The sequence below is a fragment of the Poecilia formosa genome, unplaced genomic scaffold (genome assembly GCF_000485575.1).
Source record: "Poecilia formosa unplaced genomic scaffold, Poecilia_formosa-5.1.2 Scaffold44, whole genome shotgun sequence".
Taxonomy (NCBI): domain Eukaryota; kingdom Metazoa; phylum Chordata; class Actinopteri; order Cyprinodontiformes; family Poeciliidae; genus Poecilia; species Poecilia formosa.
Window position 1 is genome coordinate 2194721 of NW_006799983.1, and position 17374 is coordinate 2212094.

At 39.5% G+C, this 17374-nt stretch overlaps 1 protein-coding gene across 1 annotated transcript in view; it reads right to left on the reverse strand.

Moving 5' to 3' along the window:
• apbb2b (amyloid beta (A4) precursor protein-binding, family B, member 2b) overlaps positions 1-16755 on the reverse strand; it is a 53112-nt gene extending 36357 nt beyond the window's left edge. Inside the window, exon 1 of the mRNA XM_016671373.1 lies at positions 16655-16755. The gene's annotated coding sequence lies outside the window, so the exon portion shown is untranslated. The remainder of the gene's footprint in view (positions 1-16654) is intronic.
• Between the last annotated feature and the right edge of the window lie 619 nt (positions 16756-17374).

The window sequence follows — 17374 nt, forward strand, 5'->3', positions numbered from 1 at the left end:
ATCATCCACTAATCTTTCAGCCTATTTGCTTTTGAGGTTGGATGGAACATTTTTCCACAAGAAACCCAAAGCTAAACTTGCTGGCTTCTTCGCTTTCCTCATCCCCGTTCCTCCTCAACACTTGTAGGCCGCGTGGCTTGAAAACAACGAATCCACAACTGAGAACATTCATCCGAAAGCGAGATGTAAAATCAACAGAAAGCAAAACAATTCAAGTTAAAGTTCAAAATATTTCCAATTACGAATTTCTAGGGTTTAAAATGTTTAAGCAAAAGTACTCGGGCTGCACGATACCAGGCCAGGAATGCAAAGGCAAAGTCAACGATTAACCCACAAATCACAGAGAGAAGTAGTGAATTGATTAATACGTGGAAGGACAAAATGACTGATGGAAGGTTTGATTTGAACAGCCTTTCTGTTAATTATGATGACTTTCCACTCAGTGAAAGTCATCATAATTAATCATCACAGTGAAATGTCATCATAACATGACATTTCAAATTAAAATATTACATCAGACTAATAAAAAAAAAATTAATACAAAAATGCAGGCTTAAGGAAATGTATGCTTAACACCTGATTAGAGCTTGTTATTGTCAAAATGTGATTTTAACCTAACAAACAACCAGAATAGATTATTTATTGAATATGATGGACTCCATATGAACCACTACTGACTAAGCTGCTAATATGGGTATAGCCTTACATAAAGAGCATGAGACTGGTGGCGTAGAGGTCAGGACAACCTCCTTTTGAGTAAGAAGTCCAGAGATTGAACATCTACATCTTTTTTTTCTGTGTTTCTTATATATTGGACGGATGAACGGACAAATTATTTACAATCTTAACTGTGGAACAGGAAATAAAATCTAAAAATGCATTCCTTTCACATCCTATTGTCTACTTTAATCACATACATGCACGCATATTTTACCTGAATTTGTCATACATCAGCAACCTGTTAATTGTGAGTTTGTGCTTGTAATGAATGGATGAAAACAAGGAAGAAGCTCAGGAAAAAAAACAGCCGTCGTGGTCCTGCTTTCACAGCTCATGGCGGAAGCTTTAGGGGGAATGGAGGGAGTTTGGTCAATAGCGGGAAATAACAGAGACAAAGCAACACTCTGCTTGAGACGTCAGCCTAAACAAACCACCCTGTGTACAGACAAACACGCACCGAGGCCTTACTTGCAGAGACAAACCCACAGTTTGAACCTACTTCTCAGCAGGCTTACAGCGATGGTGAAGGAAGGGCAGAAATAGCTGCACTGTAATTGCACTTGTGGAGCTGAAGTTAAAAGGAGACTTCAAGGCTTCAAGCATTCTGTGTTTTGAATAAATGAGTGCCTCAATGTGCTGTAGTCGCACAGCTAAAGATATCATTTACTGCTGTTATGGTTTTCATGGTTGGGGGAGTAAAAGAGAAAAAAAAAAATAACCACAAACAAAAGAAGAAAAAAAAAGAAATGCGTGAGGAATTTTTAGGGTGTGCCAAAGAATCCCAGGCATGTCTGAGTGGATGAGGGTAACTGGGGGCAAAAGAAGTGCAGAAAGCACACATGAATGCACCGTGCCCCTTTGAAACACCTTCAAGTGCTGATCAATTGTGACCACATGTGTCTATGCACACAGTAACCTTTGACCAAGTGCAAACTATGAGCTGAAACAATGACAAGGCAAATAAAACATGAAGGAAGGAATGAGAGGCTTATTTGACCAAAATTAATCAGTTGGACAAAAACAAGGAGTTTCTTTACATTTACTCCCTTGCATCAGTCAACACTTTCTTATGTGGCAAGATGAATAGAATAAAAGGCTGTTGACACACTTAACAAGTCAATCCCTTAAAATCCTGTAATAAAGAGGGGGTGGAGGGGCATTTGCAACAAAAGCGTCAAACATTATCCTGCTTCGGGCAAACTGGTGACTGTGTGTGTAATGCAACCCTGCAACATTCCCATTTATCTTTTATCTCTTAGAAGTATGATAAATGGAAGACACCATTTATCATACTATGGACTTGCTCATTAAGCAAGTCCACTTTGCTTAATGAGGAAACTCTTTCCCAACCCCACTGCTGAAAGCACTAATTAACAGCAGGAGTACACCTGCTGGTATTTATTTTATATTTTATATATATACATATATCACAGATTTTTTTTTCCTGGATTTTTTTTTTTTCATCTTTACACCCTGCAATACAATGTAGTTTTTTTTTTGTTGTTGTTGTTTTTTCTTTCTTGCACAACACCACCTGACAGGAAATGTTAAATATCAAATTTGGATCTCTATCCACTTATTGAATGCACCATATCTAACCACTGTCAGATCTCTGCAACACCAACCTGTATTTTTATTTATTTATTTATTTTTTTACTTTTTTTAACCATTACACAATGGCCCCCACTACTCTCCATAATCTATTCTATCTCAACAACTTTAGATCAGATCCTAACTAAAAACCAAGTTTTTTAGGAAATTAAAGTTAACTGGCCCATTATGCTGAATGTAGATGCATGACACTTGAGTTGTAGTATTCAAATATTGTGTCCAAGCAGTCCTTTGTAATTGCAAGAGCCAACTCACTGATATTGCAATTTCAGTATTTCCTCTGCAACTCCAATTATTAGCGACAGTGAGGTATATTTACAAATAACTCATACAAGTATGAAAGCTTTATGAAGTTATTTTAAACTGAAACATTTTTTTATGTTGCCTATTTTTGCTTCAGCACAATGGTAGATTCTATTCAAGCTCAAAGAGCTAAAGGCCACACTTGCTAGCAGCGCTTAAATCAAATCTAAATCCCTACAAACGTGTCATCATTCCCAATAAGCCGAAGTGTTTTACAACAATGACCATCATACACATTTAAAAAAAAAAAAAAGTGACTTGCCTGAAGTTTAACAGATATTGTGTGTGTATCCTGGCAATACCCCAATGATAACATCATTTTGCCACTCAGACTGTTCTACCTGCAGCAGACGGCGCTCTGAGCAGAAACCCTGCCGCCAGAGAGCAGCATAAAAACATCTACACTATTAAAATCAAAGACAGCGTGGCCCAATTTGCTTAAGAAACAGGACCTGAGGCAAAAGAGAGTTGGATGCTATTAAGGCAAGATCGTTATTGCGTTTCAAATAAACTGCTGTCCAAGTGCTTATATCTGCTTAAGGTTATAGTTTTACTTTGACAAGGCAAGTTTGTGTTTTCTGTTTTCTTATTAGACAAAGCTCTTGAAGCAAAATTCCCTGTGGTTGTACTTTTCTCATTTCACAATGAACAAGACGAGGAGCCATATTAAAAAGTCTTCCACTTGAAGCAAAAGCACGCAGACAGGCAGACAGACATGCACAAAAGGCTTGTCAGATTCAAGGCGAGCCCAGAGGGAGCACAGAGACCCATCCTATATATAGCTGTGATGTGGCAGGACATCCGAGAGGAGAGGGAGGTCTAGACATAAACGACGCAGCACTTAGTCTATGAGTGTCAGTGATTTCAACATGCTTTTTTTTTTTTTTTATCACATTACATTAAAAAATGCAAACTGTATCTCAAAAGACTGGCTTAGCATCACAGCCGAGCCTAAGTTTGCAGATTTTCTAGATTTTAATCTCTGAAAGGAAATAAGATTTTACATAAAAGTGTGCTAGCATCTGAGAAAAAGATATCAAGCCAGAGTTAGTGGATCAGAAAGAATGACTCAAGGGAGAAAGAATGTCCCTTGTCTGCCAATGAAACCAACAAGACTACTAAAACAGTCGCTGTGTTTCTAATGCTCTTAATCCATCCTCTTGCTCATGTCATCGTTTCCTCCTCCTCTTTTTCTGACCATCCCTTTTAATGTTGTTACCAAAAATGTGCAACAAACATTTCTGACTGAACTCAGATTTCAAGACAAATGAGCCTCCAAACCAAAACTGTCAGAAAAAAAAAAAACTGCACAACAGAGCTAAAGTCAGTGCATTAGTGTTTAGGTAACCTGCTTTAAAAATGTTAGACAAATACTATTAACTCTCCTGCGCTCTTAGGAGACAGGTTCATTGGACCCCACAAGCTTTTTTACCCTGTGCAAGGTCCGGTGGAGTCGCACTGACCCTGAGTGCTTTTAAACATTTTGTTTGTGTGTGTGGTTTCAGCAACTGATGGTCTGACGGGACATGCCAGGCCTCGCTTCCCAACTCGGACATCAAGACCATGGAGGGTTAAAACTTTCAGATGCTATTTCTTAAAAGGTAAACGCTAGCTACAGAACTTCTAAATATAGCATTATGTCGTAGCAAGCCGCTAGCAATGTTAAGAACTTTGTCAACTTAAAACTATTTCAAGTTTGTTCATCAAAAATGAATGGCCACATAAATTATTTGCAGATTGCTAACGCATGTCCCGTTATATAAAAACCTAATATATCCTGCAAACAGTGCTTATTGTGATTATTGGCACACTGATAAGGTAACAACTTTATGACATAATCTGCAGCTGCATTACTATTTAATAAATTCCATGTAAAGATTTCATGAAGAGGCTGGAACGTCATCACATGCTTGCCCAGTGACTCAGTTGAGTCTAAATGCAAAAAGCGACTCGAGTCAGAAACCTAAACGACCACAAGGACCGGAGCTGTGATTCAAGGTTTCTGTGACCTAACATCCTGAGCATTCACAGAGCAGGAATGTGTTTCATTCAATTCAGGCTTCGGCCTTCAGCGTGAGGGTTAATTGTTCCAACAGAAGGAAGAGCAGGAAGCAGCGAGCCCTTAAGACATCTAGTAAAGAGGAGGATGTCTCAATGTTTCACATGGGAGGTGGGCAACATCATCAACTTTAACATCAAGACATGATTATAAAAGCCCAGCCTGTGGTGAAAAAGCAGCAGTGCAACAAACCCTGTAATGAATCTGTCAAGTAGATGGTGAAACGCAGTTTATTTTAGTGCACTAAGTATAGTAAGATTAAGCTGTGACAAGAACTATAAAAATGGACCTGTGAAACCATTGCCTTCAAGTTGACTCATGCAAAGAACTGTTTAAAACAAACTTTAATTTATGGGCAAAATAATAAAAGCAAATCTGCCAAACGCAACAAGACAAAAGCTGCATCAACAAACCCTGTGAAATTACTGATATAAAAGGGGTTTGAATTGTACACAGGAACCACAACATTACATCCAGAATGGACACCGAGTCCATTAGTGATTTATCATGTTTGAGCTTTCTGTTCATGTCTGACAGGAATCTGATTAAAACAGATCTAGCAACACGTAGGCCTGTCACAATAACACGTTTTTCTGGATGATAAATTGTTCCAGAGGTTATTGCGATAAATGATAATATTGCTGTTTTGAGACCATTTTAAAGTAACATAATGGTAAAACAATAATGCAAGAGCACATTCTAGAAGATCAGTAAACTTCAAATTCTAATGAACATTTAACACCAGCACTGGAAGACAATTTAAATATCCAAAGTAAATAAACAAATAAAATGAATTTTGAAGTCTTTGCAAACAAAACTGTCCTTCAAAACAGGGCTAGTTGAGACCAAAGAACCAAACTGAAGACTTTTATCATTCAGAGGGGGGAAGGTAAATGATAAATCATGCTAAAGTAAGTAACTGAGTTTGTTTTAATTTTTCATGGAATTAATTGATTTATTGATTATTTTGACAGGTCTAGCAACACACATAAAGCAGCTCTGAAAACATCAGTGTGCTTAAATGTTGCTCTTACCAAGTCACATTACTAAAGGCATAAAAATGCAGCTCAAGCAGTCAACATTAGTTAACGTTGGCACTGGCTTTCTAATATTTATGTCACATTACTGAAGAAACAAGAAACATTGAGTTACAGATGAAGTTCTGCAGTTTACCGCATTTTAGTTTCTACTTGTAATTACTGCTTATGAAAATAATGCAATATTTTAACGTTTTATGGGAAAATTATAGGCTATGTGGGCTCTTTCACTGGTTGGTGCTGTGTCTTATCTGACAAACAGCACAGACTGTGCAGAGCTACAGAGGCCTTCTCTGTGCAAGTTACAAATTATAATTAATGCAATCAAACATTGAACAGTAGGACTGTATATAGGCTTGTGTAAGTACACACATTCAAATCTGAAGCGTTTATATTCACTATTACTGTTATACAAAAACCACTGCATGCAAACATCAGGTGGGATACAGTGAAAGGATATTTTATGCAGCAAGTCTGTGGGTTTAAGCTACAGTATGCAAAGCACTGTGCTATTTCCCACACATTAAAAAGAAATATTGCAGATTAGCCGTGATTTCTTCAAGGTGAGAATGAATGATGTTGGGATAACAGACTAATAAATCCCCAACTGGTATGAATATCGTGCTGTAATAGAAAATATGCCAGAAAGCAATCACTCTAAGAGTGTTGATACCACAATTCCCTTACTACGTTTAAGCCTGGACATTCATCATACACCTGGCAGGTTTAGTTTTAAATTCCTCCTTTAATGTTTCTTCTGACTGAAGGTGATGTTGATGTTTTCAAATGATCCAGCCAGAGACCCAACTTCAATCTCCTACAAAACGTTTTGAGGGAGGATTAGGGGGATGGCAAAGGCAACTTCCAACCCCAGAGCAGACGTGGAGACAAAGATGAAAATAACAGTAGAAACAAACACGAAGCTGCTCGGTAACTAAAAGCATTCGATTGCTATAATGCCAAAAAAGATTCTTCTAGTCATTGTCAAGAAGGCTGTAATTTTTGACATGCCACTTTTTTAAATACTTAAATTAAAACATACATGTTTGCCTAAATTCAATCTCCTTTACTACGAATGTGGAAAGCCATGAAGATGTTTTCCTGAAAAGAGGGGGAAGCAAACTGACTTGGAGAAGGTTTCAGTAGATAACAGGAAGGCTAAATGTACTGGAACAATATTGCTGCTCTGCTTTATCCTTTTGATCCTTCAACCTCTGTCTGTCGTAAAAGATCACAGAGCAACGGCACAAAAATGCACTCAGACCCTATTTAGGAAGGCCAGATACACCAAGTATTTTCTCTTTGCTTTAAGTTAGTAAAGCCATCATTTGTAGAAGCAGCTTGAAAAGAAATTGTGACTTGCCAAGCATGAGATTGAACGTAAATATCCTGCTGTCATGGGTTCCATTTTTAGCATCATTTGACAAATCAGATATTTCATTCATGTGTAAAAGAGCAGTACTTAGTTTGATGAAGTATAAAGCCTATCGCTTCTACAGAAGAACTTAACAAGTCCACAATAAAACACACAATAAAACCTGAGGCAATGACAGTTAGCTGCCTGCCAGTGTCGCATTTTGCTGGTGGATAATTCACACGTATGCGCCTTTAGCTCGAGCTCGAGCCTTGGCTTCGAGTGGACTTGAAGCTCGCCAGGAAGGGTTTTTTCTTGATTGCAGGAATCTGGCTGCCTTGCGCCTCTGCAGACATCTGTGGCCACACAAAAGTTGTTACCATGCTGACTGCACACCAGCACTGCACATGTTGGAAAATGAGATTCTGGTCTCATAGAGTGGCAGTATATTCAGAGAGCTGCAGACATTTTCTGGGAATAATTCAATCCAAATGGCCTTTGTGAATAAGATTGAGGGGAAACAGACTTTGACAGCAATCTATTTTGCAGCACTTGGCACTGGAGATAAGCCTTGCTACTAGGCTATGCTACAGTTAGCTTAAGCAAAAACAATACAGTCACTGAAATACATTCTCCATCGAGGAGGAAAAAGTCACAACAATCATTTCAGTCTGAGGCCAAGTAGGACCGAACTAAAACACACATAAAATGTGACATAAAAAGCAGAAATGGCTTGCTTACTGCAGGGAACAGCTCTTTGCTTTTTTTATTGCACCAACGTGACATTTGAAGCAAAACATCTTTATCTGTGAGATCCCGTTTGGGTGATCTTTCTCACAGCTTTTAAAGCCAGCCATCGGGAGAATCCAGAGTAATTTTGTTGCATTGTTGTGAATGCCACTGGAATATACTCTCCATCTAGGAAAGAAATCATTGTTGAGGACAATTGTTTCTACAGAGTGCTTTCTACTATATATATATCTGAAGTTTGTTTCTCCTCACTGTCTTGATATCAAGTCAGACTAAAGTCAGTGGGATTCAGTCAGTGGGTCACTGGGATTACTAAAATGCTTTCTATTTCAATAGAGAAGTTATTTCTGTTTTTTAAAGTCACAGGTTTACATAAGCGAAGCAAACCCACGTGATGTTGTCATAGCTTTGAAAGTTTCTGATAAGTTGACTGATCATTGAAGTTAATTAGAAGTACAACTATGGATTTACTTTTAGACGACACTGCTTCCTTGTGTGAAATCACGCAAGTTATCAGAAAGACAGTGGACCTCCAGGAGTTCATCCTTGGACTTCATGATGTCTGGATGTGCCATAATTAAATAAGTAAATACAAGCTTGGGGATGTCCATTTCATAGTCATAATGTCATAATCTTCAGCAAGAGCGACACAATGATTAATGTGTTTTGGTGTGAAGTGTTTGTCTTAATGAACTGAAAGGTACCCACCCATAGTTTGTGTGATTGCCTTTCAGGTGGTCGTGCATTGCAGCAGTTCAAACATGAACACACAACTCTGCCTTGCACAGTTTGCATTCAACTAGATGTCGCGAAACAGAAACAATACTGTCCCCAAAAATTGTCTTTAGTGGTTAAGAGACGTACCAGCAGTTAAATTTAACGGTAGCATATTTTTCTTCTGTAGTTGATTACACTGATAAATCCTTGCAGGCCTACATTGTCTTTCTATGAGATCTTAAACTCAAAATAGTCACTCATCTTTTAAAAGGTTGACATCAGAGTTCATCTGAGTCATTTGTTGTTTTGTTTTCTGTTATAGTGTCTTGCAGCTGCAGCTAAGGAGGAGTATTGCTTTCCCACATGTAAAAGATTATAAAAGCATTCATAATTGTATGCAGATGGCATACATTTTGACCCAGTGAGCTAAGAGCCTTGATTTTTGAACCCTTACAACATCTCTAAAATTAGCTGCAACAAGCCAGAAAACCTTCTCTTAACAAGATGCAATCCAAATTAAATCTTCAAATAAAAAAAAAACACATTTGAAAGATGTTTCCAGATGCACTCATCTGAATTTTGTGGCTTATTTCAAGTCTCAGTTGTTTTTTTTTGTTTGTTTGTTTGTTTGTTTGTTTGTTTGTTTGTGAAGCAATGAAAAAAGTTTATTCAATCACGTAATTGAAGATAGTATGACCAGCAGCAAGACAAAACAAATATCTCCGACTCTGTCTTGAAGCATGCAAAGCCCTCCTTTAGCTCAGACATTTCCAGTCAAAATTTCACAATCTAAGATCCGTGAAACTGAGCCTGAAAGCTCATGAGAGGTGAAGACGAGCAATGCTGCAGCCTTTCCGTTATCTGCTTCAGGTCTTGCTCTCTCACACAACCTAAAAGAACCAGAAACATATCAGAATCAATCATAGAAGATAAGCTTCTTTTCCACTCTGCGCACTTGCATTGTAAGCATGAAGGATTGCTGTACAGTTAACAACTGGATGCCACCATATGCTTACTGTTGCTACATTCTGGTTCAATAGACGTTGCTGCAAAGTCAGTGACTCAATGCAGTGTGATGCGTTTTCTGTGGTAGAAAGCTTCATCAGTTACCATAATAAACTGATTTTGATTGCTGAGTTTTATTTCTCAGGATCAAATTGGAACGTCTGTAACGGTGTACGACTCGACTGGACTGACTACATATTTTCTGGATATAAACTGGATCTGTCCGTCTTGTAAAATTCCTTTTTGAGGCCGTGCTGGTTGTATATCTGATATCTGATATACATAAACTAAACTGAATTGAATTAAATACCTTCCTACCTCAACAGTGCTTAAGTGCTATTTATTGGCAAAAGATTAGATTTCATTACTTTGGAGAACGCTCAAGTATTTCATTGAGACACCAGAGCAATCGTCAAACTCGCTGCAGCTGGCCAGCTTACAGAGGCACCAAGTGGCTTTGGGCTTTACTGCCTCTTTCATCACGTTTGAGCCTCCACTTCTTATGACAATATGTTTGTGTTCATGAAGTCAGAGTTAAGAGCGAGGGAGGAAGGTAAAATAAAATAAAAAAAACTCCTTACGCTGCTGAACCTCCGACAATGGGGGTGGGGGGATACGCATGTGAAAGTGCAGCGATGCGGAAAAGACAACATCAGAGACAGAAACATGTAAACAGAGAGTGGATGAGAAAGTGTGAGCATGTGTGCACCGGGTGGGAACATAAATCTGCCTCTGCTGGGAGTCGAAGAGACGGGGGCCGCCTTTGTGTGCAAAAAGTTCATCCTGGTCTGCCTGCACAGGTAATTTGCAGGCAGAGCAACATGCATACTCATGAGTCATTTTCAATACAGATTTGACAGCAAAAAGACAGTTGCTCAGTGAGGGCTGTCATAGCACACACACACACACACACACACACACGCACACACACATATATGAAGACAGAAAACAAAGATGCAATGTAGAACAGAAAATGAAGTGGGTGAAAATCTGTCAAAGCAGACAGACAGAGGGACAGACTGGGTGGAGGGGAGGGAGATGGGGGCCCTATTATTCATTTTCACAGCCTGCAGGATGAACAGGGCCTCTGTGCTCCTTCTCTGTTCAAACACACCTCACGGTTGTCTGCTCCCTGCAACAACAATGCACACGCGCGCACACACACACACACACACACGTACACATACACCAGCCTGCCTGACAGTGAGCACAATAACCCCATTGAGAAACATCGATAAGGGGTAGAAAGACAAAGCGAAGAGAAGGATTGACAACGCGCATTACAGTCTCCCGGACCACAGCAGCTTATGAATCTGCAGAAACTGCAGTGCAGCAATCTCATCAACTTGACAGGCCTGGGACGCATTTGCTCTCTGTTGTTCTTAATCTGATATTTATGTAAAAAAATACTGTGTATATATATATATATATATATATCCACGCCAACATCTGCGTTTGTACGTAGTTTGGTCATGGTAAATCGGTAGTATTGTTTCTCAGGGGGAAAAGGGCGGCGATTGTTGATCTCTGCCCTCTTTATCTGATTACTCTCACACACACCCACAGGGAAGCAAGCGTGCACCCACATGCAAACCTCTGAGAGTTCTCACTAGGTGTTGTCCATGACCTCGGCCACACACAGACTCGCGGGCTGGGGCCGCGAGGCTAGGAAATCTCTACTCCAAACACAAACGCATTCCAAGCCCTTCAACCTTCAAATTTCATCACGAACTCCAAATGTGTTTTATTGGGATTTTATTTGCCCGACTGACACAAAGTGGCCTACAACTGGGAATTTAAATAAGAACTATTCATGGTTTCCTCATATTCTTTACTTACAATCCAAAACCTAAAACATTTATGCATCCCTTCTCCACCCTCATCCCCCATTGTCAATAATTTCTAGAATCACGTGTAAAAGTTGACATCATAAGTTTCTTAGAGGTATGTCTGTGTCAGCTTTGTACATCTAGAAACTTAAACGATTGCCCTTTCTTCTTTGCAAAATAGTTTTATAATCAGTCAGATGGCATGGTCAGAGTCTAAACATTCATTTTCAAGTCTTACCACCGACTCTAAATTAGATTCAGGTCAGAACTTTGAATGATCTTGTAATGAAAGAACAAGTTACTCCTGGAACGTGATTCCTCACCTCAGCCTCAAACGCTCAGCGCCTCCTAACAGGTTTTCTTCCAATACCGTCCGCATTGAGCTTCATCAACTTCCCATTTCTGGATGTCTGGATTTCCTAAAATACCAGGGACCTCTTTGCTGCTTCTGTGATTAACTCTCTTCTCACCAAGCCTTTCAACAACCACGATTCAATAAACGTTTTTTATGCGCTTTTTGAGGTACCGTATTAGAAAAGGTTGACGGAAAAAAATCAAAGTCCAAGCCTCCAGCATTGAGGTGAGGACTTTCTCCATTTTTCTGAGATGTGTGGTCAATGCTAGTTTGCCGATATAAATTATTAAAACCAAAGAAAAAATGTTCACAGTTTGGCGTATTTTTTTAAGAACATAATTGCTGTGTTCCTTACACTTCACGATGCCGATTTTCTCTGTCAAACATCTGGGGCCTTTACAGAACAACGTTATGTAAACTGAGATTAAATTGCACACAGGAGGACCAAGTTTACTTCTGAGGGGAATTGGTTGCACTGAATTTCTTTTGGGGCTCTCAAAGAAAAAGGGGGGGGGGGAGCAACTGTAATATTTTTCATATGGGAGGGGGAATTAAAACCACATTTCTATCCATATCTTGTGCTTCATTGTGCTGGTCTAGCTCATAAAACCTTGATACAATACAAATTAATATTTGGTTGTAAAGTGAGAGAAAGTAGAGAAAGTTATAACAGTATAGGTTTGTTTGTTTTGAACAAATACATTCAATCTGCAAAGAGAAGTAGAGGACGGCTTTACGTTTTACAAGCTAACGAATTTAATTGACACAGATGTGTTTTGTGCTCGAAGGTGCCCGCGTGCTCTTTTTTTTTTTTTTCCGTTTTCCACATAAGAGAGGTGACAGAAACTATGCACAGGAGGGGCCGCTTTACAAACTGAGGCACTTTCATAAGTGCAGGGCGAAACAAACAGGCACACAGGGAACAGAATGCAGTGCTTGGCCCAAAACTCGGCCCATAAATGTCCAAGTCACTTTTTCCATATTCAGCAACTCCTGGTGTCGTACAGAAAAATGCCAGAGTGGGGGAGGGGGTTCGTGACGAGGAAAAGAGGGATGAAGTCGGGGAGAGAGAAAGGGAGGAAGAGGGGGGCAGGAAATAGAACGAGGGGCCGAGTATAAACCAACTTAACAACCCAGGAGTCTTGAGCAATCAGCAATGACATCATGCAGACTAAAGCCAGGTCTGAATGAAGAGCAGAAGACTGGAGAGGAGGCCGATAGGACAGAAAGGGAGGCGAGACAGACGGTGCAGGAAGAGGATGACAGTGCTGCATTTCCACTATGGTGGTTGCAGCAGCCACTGACACGTTCAATTTTGTGGTTTGCACAACTTCACCAAGCCAACCAAAAGCCACAGCATAAACAAATCAAGAATGCAGAAAGATCACCACCACAGCCTGACATGCAGATTATCATCACTGCATAAAATAGAGGAGGAAAATGTTTAAAAATCTCAGTGTATCACATTCTGCTTCTTTCACAATGCTTTCAGACTGTTGTGTTTTATGAACTCCTGAATGTACGCGCGGGGAAGACGCGCGTTAGTGCAAATGTGATGCAAAAACAAATGCATCGGCGCCACGGTAACCAGGAGAGAGAGGCACGGCGGGAGAGAAGAAATCCCAGCGGCGCGGTCCAAAAAAAAAAAAAAAAAGCCAATTCCTTTGGTAGATGGTGTTTTTGACAACTTTAGTCAAAAACACACAACAGACTCAACATGAGCTACAAAGCCGACCCGTGCGAAAGCCAATCAGGGCTCCTGCAAGTTTTTAGAGAGGGCTAAGGAACAAAAACATACGATCCCCGTTCAGCCCCTCCCTACCAGCAAGAAAACAAAAACAGGAAGGTTTTCCACAACATTCAAATGAAAACACATAAACAACCAGATAAGCGACTTCGCTTTTGCATAAAACAAACAAGTGTATTATCTGAAAGACCTGGCAAGAAAAGAAGCAGAGGAAGTGTGGAAGCGATTAAGCAAGCCGGGGTCCAGTCAGCACCAAGCACCAATGCAAAGCCTTGGCCTCGCTCTCAGGGGCTGCGCAGCCCATACAGCAACAAACTGCTCCGGTATTATGTGCAAGTCAAGAGAAACACTGTTATGTATTCCCTGTTCGTTTCACAATACGCCATTTATGGTGCTAAAATTGCAGCCCTACAGAGAAAGCTACAGTGGAGAAAACACGAGGCTCAGTCATTTGTGGCGAGCTGGTGAAATTTAAACGCATTACAAATGAGTAACAACCTGTTTAAACTGTAAAAGAGCTTCGGTAAATTAATTTAAGAAACACCAAGACACCTTTTTGCTTTCGAACTAAATATTTAGAATTGGGTACTTGAGCAGCAATGGCCGTTTTAGCAGTTTTCCCTGGTGCACTTTTTCCTACCACTCAACTTTCTATGGATATATTTTTAATAGAAAAATCTGTGAAGAGCCATTTTCTTTGGGAATTTACCTTTTGTGGCTTCTGTGATTTCAAAAGGCGTCTTGTGGACATCTGTACATAAGACTACTTCCCCATAAACCTAACCAGGACTAAGAGACTATTTGACGGCTCAGGAAACCTTTGAAGGTGTTTTCAGTTAACTATCCAATTAGAGTGTAACAACACGAGTTTCCAGAAGTTAACGTTTTCACAGTGTTCTAATTTTCCATCACAGAACTTTGGGGTTTTCATTATCTGTAAGCCATAATCAATAAAATTACAAGAAATAAAGGCTTGGAATATTTCACTCTACATGTGATGAATCTGTATAGATTTTGGTCTTCACTTTCTGAAATGAGTGAGGAAAAATGCTGAACTTTGTGCAGTACCGTGCATTCAGAAAGTATTCGCAGCGCTTCACGTTTTCCACTTTTGTCAATGTGATTTCCTGGTTTTCTATGTTTAATGCATTTACAAAAAAAATGTACATTTTACATTTAATACAATTTCAAATGAGGCTTCAACATGGCATAATGTGGAAAGAGTGAAACGCTGCGAATACTTTCCGGATGCGTTGTTATCTGTATGTTATTCTGCAACTCAAAAATTTGACTGCAACACTTTTACTAGCATATTTAGTCATTTCGGAGGTTATTTGTTTATTAATACCGCAAACTTTTCTATACTAGCATTGTGTGCCTGCAGCAGTTTTGCACCCGTGGCATGTGGGGTGAGGTATGTTATGTTTTCCAAATTTTAAGACGGCATCAAAATGAAAGAGAATTGATGGACCGACACCTTATTGGACACGGCAGCTTTCAGCCTGTCTGGAGCGCTAAGAGCCAAATATTACAACAGTAGAAAGCATGTTGTAAGCTGAATTATAGAAGAGTCCTATCAAAACAAAGAGGATGCAAGCTATTGTTAGACCTCCACTTAAGAAAACTCCTTATTAAATCAAACTAATCAAGGGTAGGATGCAGGTTTGTGGAATACTTTGTAGCCATATGTGTCCATATATGCTGCATGCATCTTAGGTAAATGCTGTTAGGACAAAAACAAGTAGGAGCAGAGATCTGAGCAACACTTGAGCGTCGCTGGTGAGCGAGTCCAAGAAACAATCATTATTGTTTATTTTAAAAAGAAATATTCTTTAAAAACTATGAGGCATGTGTTTAAACTAAGCTTTGTAGGACAGATCTTTTTAGACATAGTGAAAGATTTTTGTTGGATTTTTATTAAAAGTGTTCCTTCTGGGATTGTTAGCTATTAAATTCTTGGCCATTACTCTACTGGCTGCCTAATCACTTGTCTCAAACCAGAGTTTTCTCTGTCACTACTTTAAATGGTGAAAACATCCCATATGTACACTAACAGAAACAAATTTTAGAGGGAATGTAAGAATTACTACAAGCCATTAATAAAGCCAGCCATTCATTCTAGCTGCTAAAAAGAAAGATCAACCGTCAGAGACATTTATTGAAAACATTTGAACAAAATGTTGGGGTGATTCTGGGTCAGAGATTTCCACAAGTTTTAATAATAATTGAGGAAAGTAAAAGATTGCCACAAATTTCCCATTTTAAAACACTGTCTGGATTTTTGATGTACATACATGATTTGGGTAGCAATCGCAAGTTATAAATGAATTCTAATAAGTTTGTTTGTTTGTTTGTTTTTAGATTGTAGTACATTTTTTAACCAAGTGCATAGTTATAGTAAGTAAATGATCGTCAAAACAAATAAAAATAATTCTTAAAAAATAACTCTTCTGAAACACCTAATCTACCAGCCCCAGTAGTTCATCATCATAAACACTACTTAACAAGTTAAAACATGCATTTAAACCACGATTGTCTTTTTATGAAAAGAAATAGAGCAACTAAAGTTAACCTAAACAATATGGATGTACACATAGGTTATAGACAAGCTGGAATTAGTTTTGCTGCATTAAAAATGGATTGAATGAAAGAAAACTATGTAGTTGTAGCCTGGTGGTGTTTTGCTTAGAATTAGACCGGAGCAGCTCAAGGAGCTCGGAGCTCTCGGAAACGGGATATTTTTTCCACGCACGCCGCTGTGTGCGTGTCCTGCGTGGAACAGAGGTGCGTCCGGCCAGTGTTAAAAGCTCAGCGGTGAACGCGTTCATTTAACCCGGCTGTGTTCAGATTGTCTCGTTCTCCGGTTCAGAAACAACTCAAAAAAAAAAAAAAAAAAAAAAAAAAAGCTACAGGAGCAGACGCAGTGAGTGGAGCTGCAGCGGGGTCATGTGAAGACACCCAGTCATCTGCCGCTGCAGCCTCCGAGTCCTTCCCTCTCCCTCCACCTTGTTTGCAACACAGCGGGCCCCCTCAGATTCCTCCGCTTTTCGGTGTCGTATATAAGAAATAAAGTTGACCGCTTTCTCTTGTCTTCCTTTTTTGCGTTCAGAGCGAAACAACTTTCAGGTATTCATACGAAAAATGACCCTTCATAGCACATCACTCACCTCCTCTGCTCCTCCGGTGGGTTCGCGTACTCCTCGGTGGGCTCTGCTGCTGCCACTGCTGCCTCTTCCTTTCTCCTCCCCTCCGCTTTTTTCCTCCTCCTGGCTTCTTTCCGCTTCTCCTCCCTCCCAGATGCAGCTGATCTCCGGTAGGAGGAACCGAGGGACGCTGCTCCGGAAGTAAACAATCCTACTTTTTCTTTTTAATTATTGACCCTTCACTGACGGAGACGAGGAAATTAATACCTCTGCTGGAGATTATTACAGTGCGGGGTTGCTTTGATTTCAGCAGCAACCTTTAGAAGAAGCTTTAATAAGAAAAACAGAAATAAGACATGTTCACAGTGGAACAGAGCACATACAAGGCTGTGCATAAAGACTGCCCTCACAGTATTTGCACATGTAAAAGCTTTGTGTTGTTAACAGTGGCAAGAATTTTATTGGTTCAAATGTGAAGTTAATAAAAAAATATATATCCTATTGTCAGTACAGTCAAAAATAACATTTTTCCACATAAAAGCTTTATTAAATATGAGCAGAAATTAAAGACTGACTTGATTGTCTTTGTCACAGATATTGATATAATTTTCAAGTGTATGAGGGTAAAATAACTTCTTTTTTTTTTAACCATACTGGCTGATAAAAACAATTCTTTGTTTCTTTGTCTCAAGAAAGTCAGACCAATAAGACGAGATGAGGTGAGCATGTGATCTCAGGAAGACA